We start from the raw sequence: 6344 nt of genomic DNA, 5'->3' as shown, positions 1-6344 counted from the left end.
TTGTTTTTGATCGATGACACTTTGCGCACGAGGAACAATGGCGTAAAACTCAGATGTAGACAAGTAAATTCAGACTGCACCAAATTTTTCTTCACCAACGTTGTAGTGCGAGAATGGAATAAGCTCCCACCGTCAGTGGTCCAGTGCAACACGATTGACTCCTTCAAAAATAAGCTCGACCGTCACTTCCTTCAACGTAATATTAACTAGAGTAGAAATGCAACGTTTTGGAGTCTTCTGATTAATGTAAAATCACTTAGGTTTAAGGACAGACCACCAAGTCTGGACCATGGGGTCTGTGTGGTCTGATTTTCTATGTAAATCTATGTAAATCTCACACACACACACACACACACACACACACACACACACACACACACACACACACACACAATGACATCCGGGATTGGATCACGTTCAAGCATCAGGTAAATTTTTTTTTATACTTTTTTTTTCTATCGACACAAGATGTATTTTATTACCTGTTTTGATGATTCTTTTGACTTCTGTTTATTTATTAAGAGAGAGAGAGAGAGAGAGAGAGAGAGAGAGAGAGAGAGAGAGAGAGAGAGAGAGAGAGATTGTTTTCGCTTCCCGCCTCATGGCATCGCTCTCAACACGTCTTTACACATCAAAGTCTCTAAATCTTTTTCATCATAACAGGAGTGAAAGCTTTGCTGATGTAGATACAAAGACTGAAATTCCCGGGCTGGGAGGCTTAAAGCTTGGCAACAAACGCGCTGGCATGTAGTAACGTTTTATTCTGGTATGCTTGCGATATTTCCTTTTGTTATAATTGTTAGTAATACACTTCCCATGCTCTTGTCTTTCCATCAGTCATTCTATATTTGATTCCCTTAAGTCTTTAAGGAATCAAATATAAAACACTCAGTGAGTGACAGTTACATGGGGAACCTCTTCTTTCACCAGCGTAGCAAAGCCTGATTTATTTCCCAGCACGACAGGGGTGACAGGGGCTTCATCAGTGCAAATTGACCCACACATGTTGAGAGTCATTCCATGTTCCAAGAAGAACTCTTTCACAAGATTGAACACATCGATTGCTTTTGCAGTAGTTTTCAGAGGATTACAAAATAAGAATTCTTCCACCACTTCTTTCTCTTTTTCATAGCGAACAAATGCCATCAACTGACTACAAAAACTACCGTCAGTTGACTCATCCAGCTGAATACTCACTTTGACAGGACTAGCTGCAGGTCTGTTACCACCTACTGCAAGATATCTCGACTCATATCATTAATCCTTGAATGGATAATGTCATTTGATAGAGATACCTGTTTAAAAGCTTCTTTTCAGCTTCTGTTCCTAACACTATTTATGCCATTTCTAATGCACAAGGTTTAACAAGCTCCTCTGCAATAGTGGGATTTTTTTTCTTCTTTGCACACAAAAGGGGAACTTCATAAGATGCTTGCAACAAAGGTTTCTCAACTGGCACAAAACCTAGATTTGACATGGTACCACTACGACCAAATCGTTCCCGCTTGGTCTTCAAGCTGTTTAAGTCCTGTCCTGCATCTGTGCCTCCATGCCGATTGTTGAAGTGCTCATTGAGTCTTGATGGTCTGAGATTTGCATTTGTAAATACTGTGCTGCAGAGTATGCAGTGTGGTCGTCGAGTTCCATCTGCCTCAGTCATACAGGTAAAACCATAACGAACGTAGACGTCGTTCCACTTACGTTTCTTATACATAGTTACCAGAGCTTGATCACACCGATACCTGGAAAGATGCAAGCCTGGATGTTATAACCGTTATAACATGTTATAACCGTTACAACAAGTTATAACGGTTATAACAAGTTATAACAAGTTATAACCGTTATAACAAGTTATAACCGTTATAACATGTTATAAGCGTTATAACATGTTATAACCGTTATAACATGTTATAACCGTTATAACATGTTATAACCGTTATAACATGTTATAACCGTTATAACATGTTATAACCATTATAACATGTTATAACCGTTATAACATGTTATAACCGTTATAACATGTTATAACCGTTATAACATGTTATAACCGTTATAACATGGTTATAACATGTTATAACCGTTATAACATGGTTATAACCGTTATAACATGTTATAACCGTTATAACATGTTATAACCGTTATAACATGGTTATAACATGTTATAACATGTTATAACCGTTATAACATGTTATAACCGTTATAACATGTTATAACGGTTATAACTTGGTTATAACATGTTATAACCGTTATAACATGTTATAACCGTTATAACATGTTATAACCGTTATAACATGTTATAACCGTTATAACATGTTATAACCGTTATAACATGTTATAACCGTTATAACATGTTATAACCGTTATAACATGTTATAACGGTTATAACATGTTATAACCGTTATAACATGTTATAACCGTTATAACATGTTATAACCGTTATAACATGTTATAACCGTTATAACATGTTATAACCGTTATAACATGTTATAACATGTTATAACCGTTATAACATGTTATAACCGTTATAACATGTTATAACCGTTATAACATGTTATAACCGTTATAACATGTTATAACCGTTATAACATGTTATAAGCGTTATAATAACGTATCACCACTACCACAATACACAGTCCACCATATTCCTCCTCATGCACATAACAGTACCTTCAATATTTTATATCTTTTATCAATACATCTATTCCTGACAATATTACAGTCAAACCAAACTAAAAAAACGTTATATTGTGACAAATAAAATGATAACACAAAAAATAACAATTCACAAATCACAAGTGCCACACGCATGAGTAATTCGCCTCAATACTATCAACCACTCGAGCACAATCAAACAAAATGCAGAACCAATTCACACTGATCACTTCGACTCAACTACACACAGCACAGTGCACGTGCAACACGTTTCAAACGCACGTGAGGTGTACTCGTTGGCTCCTCTCACTCTCAGTGAGAACCGAGAACACAAGTGACTGACTTCTGAAGCCAAGGATCAGAGCCAGGACCAACACTAAAAATAAACACGAACCGTACGAGATATCAAGATTATATGAAACCATAGAAAACGTGAGAAAATTGTTTACAGCACAAACTTTAAAAAGTAATTGAGGAAAATATATGTTTTACTTTCTCATGGTAAATATGCAGTACCCTTGCACTGGCTATCATGTCTGGTACTCCCAGGTTTAAGGTTTCGTACCCCAGGTTAAGAACCACTGCTTTAAGAAAATAGCAAGAAAATAATGGTATGAGACTGATTTCTGATTTATCTCATTTATATTCCACTTTCTTTTGTCTATTTCCACCTTTTTGTCAGAGACTCATTTGATATTCTGATCATGTTTCGTGGAACATGATGTTTAATATTTCCCCCGTTATCACAGTGTTATGGCAGACAGTTGTTGATTATTTGAAGTTCTCGGAAAGGGCTTTGTCTTACTGCGTGTTCATTCACTTTATAGGACGAGAGAGAGAGAGAGAGAGAGAGAGAGAGAGAGAGAGAGAGAGAGAGAGAGGGAGAACACGTATTAGTGCCCTTACGGATCACTTTTTATCCCACGGCAGCTGAGGACCAATGATATTATTCATTCTATCAGCTATTTTTGGCTTTACTGACCTCGTGGATCAACCAGCGGCACGTTTTGCGACACACCCCGACCTCACAAAGAGCGAATCCGGTGACAAGAAAGACGGAAGCGAGGCTGGAGACACTCACTCAGCCGTTAGGGGAAGGTTGAGGAGTGTAGGGAGAGGCAAACGAAGTGGAGGGTGTGTGTGGGGAGGTAAAGAGAGTGGAGGTTTTGGGTAGATGTAGAGGTGGAAGACGATGTAGAGGACTGAAAGGTGGAAGGTGAAGAAAGGTTCGGGTAGGAATGCAGGGAGAGTGAGACGTAGGGGAGATAATCTGAAGAGGGTTTATTTAGAAGTGGTGGGAATGGAAGACGTTGTGGAAGTGTAAAGGGAAAGAGTAAGAAAAGGGTGTTTTGTTAGGAGTTTACGGAGTGTTAGACGAAGGGAAGGTATTGAGGGAGGAATTCACAGTGTGATGAGGTGTTTGGTAGGAGTGGGGAGAGTCTGAGGTCAGGAGGTGTATGAATGCGGGAGGTCAAAGAGGGAGAGTTGGAGAGTCTTTGGTAGGAGTGTAGGGAGTGCCAGACGAAGGGAAGGTGTGGAGGGAGCAAGTCAAAGTATGAAGAGATCTTTGGTAAGAGTGGGGAGAGTCTGAGGTCAGGAGGTGTATAATGGAGGGAGGTTAAAGAGGGAGAGGGAGGTGGAGTGAGTCTTATGTAGTAGTGGAGGGAGTGACAGACGTAGGTGTTGACGTACAGAGAGGCTGCATGATTAGAGTAGGAAAGTGTAAACAGGGAATTGATTAGAGAAGGTTGTTTTCCTCTCAGCATTGTAATGAGAAGAATAGATCCTATTATTTCTTGTATTATTCCCAGATGAGATGAACGAGTCTGATTAATTCTGGGGGTTATTAAAGGGACGTTGTTTTCCTCTCTCAATTGTACGGAAAAGATCGTACCGTTTTGCTCACGATAGATGAAGGATTATGGTGAGACGAATAATTAAATCAGGAATATTCATGTGCGGGTCATCTGAACGTTCCGCATCCCCTTTCCTTGACAATTAATGATATAAATAAATAAAACATATATAGGTATCGATGCGGGGAGAGGGATAAAGAACACTCACTCCTAAATAACAGGATAAGTGCATCCTCCCACGCACCTGAGTGTTGTCTTGACCCGCCACTAATTGCTAGTTCTCAGGTGTTATCACGACTGCTCGCATGAATGGGAAGACAAGTTTACCTCAGCAGCTGCCATAACAGAACGCATTCTCTCTCTCTCTCTCTCTCTCTCTCTGTATTTTGAGGAATGAAGTTTCTTTTGCATTTTCATGTTTTCTTCATCATTACTTTCTTTTTCCTTCTGCCGCTTCTTTTCCTTCTTTTTTTTCTTCTTCTCAACTCAAGCTTTAAATGACGTTAATTACCGGTAAAGTGCATGTGTGTGTGTGTGTGTGTGTGTGTGTGTGTGTGTGTGTGTGTGTGTGTGTGTGCTGTGCCTTCCCGTCCTATGCCCGATGCCTACAGCCTCTTAACTTTCGGCGAGTGTCTTAACGAGCAGTCTTCCCGCGGGCGCACCGGCGTCGTCAGGATGAGCCGCCGCGCCAGGCAAAGCGATCAAGTTAATGCCACGAGGAAATTACAAACGAAAATTGGGACGTGTGAAGGAAATGTTGCCTTAGGATTTCGTGGTGTATTCATATTTACAATGAATTAAATTATTTTCTTAGAGTTGACCAGTATAAATTGTATCCTCTGCCTCGGTGTCATATTCTAGGATTTCTGTGTCAAGCAATGTTATAAACTTGTGTATAATCGCGTGTTTTTTTTCAGGGAAAACATACATATAATTTTTTCTGGGTTTGTTTATCAATAAATCTGGAGCAAAGGGCTCTTAGAATAATAGATTATATGATATATTGTCAAAATATTGTGCACCGAGTCCATATTTAGTAGGTTATTACAATTTCCAGGTGGATACGGATCCATAAATTTGAAAAGTGGCCTTTTACGTTTGATGAAAACGCACCAACAATTAACCGGAAAAAGAACAGTTCGGAGTCCGGTTTGCTGTGAGCCGCGGGTCTCTGTGGCACTTGTAAAATTGAATAAAATCAATAATGCTCGTCGGTTTGCCGGTTAATGAGTTGGATACGAGATGACACAGTAGAGTAGATTAATTGTAGAAACTGCACCCCAGTTAGGAATAAAGTGGCTGTAGGGCAGGATGATTAATATGAACTTCACACGCTGACGAAGTTCATAAACTTGTTCCAGGCGTGGTTAGTGTCCTGCGGGGCGAGCCTCAGCCGGGCCGCGCCGCCCCGCCTCTCCAGCGTGGCCCTTCGATGCCCTGATCTGCATATACCAGACATTCAGCACCATGTGTCTTGCATCTGGTTTCGGTGGATCGCCAGGACTGGGCGCACCAGACAGTGTTCACGTTTCATGCACCAAGCACCGGCGACGCTGACACTGACGTCCACACGCCCCGCGCGGAGGGCCGCAAACAACTTGAGCATTTGGATGATTATGGCAGCCGTGTCGTGTTCATTTATCATGTATCGTTTCTTGTTCTTTTTTTCTCTTTAAAACTCAAACGCGACCACGTCAATTGTTAAGCAATATTTGCTTCAGGTTGTCTATTATATTCCAACGCTAAGTTATAGAACAAGTGAGAAGATACGCACGCTGTTGTTTCCTGTATCTTGTCGTGAAATCCTCCAGCCTGCTCGAGGCACACACGGGTGAA

The 6344-nt window shown here is 40.4% G+C and overlaps 1 long non-coding RNA gene across 1 annotated transcript; it reads right to left on the bottom strand.

The window, feature by feature from the left end:
- Nucleotides 1-309: 309 nt before the first annotated feature.
- On the bottom strand, nt 310-3455 carry LOC126990515 (uncharacterized). The gene is made up of 2 exons (XR_007744471.1): nt 2935-3455; nt 310-1742 (listed from the first exon to the last, which is right to left on the bottom strand). It is a non-coding gene; the product is annotated as an uncharacterized LOC126990515 (long non-coding RNA).
- Nucleotides 3456-6344: the final 2889 nt, after the last annotated feature.

Source organism: Eriocheir sinensis, unplaced genomic scaffold (genome assembly GCF_024679095.1).
Source record: "Eriocheir sinensis breed Jianghai 21 unplaced genomic scaffold, ASM2467909v1 Scaffold1701, whole genome shotgun sequence".
NCBI lineage: Eukaryota > Metazoa > Arthropoda > Malacostraca > Decapoda > Varunidae > Eriocheir > Eriocheir sinensis.
Note: the sequence above shows the minus strand (reverse complement) of the source record. Positions and strands in the feature narration are given on the sequence as shown.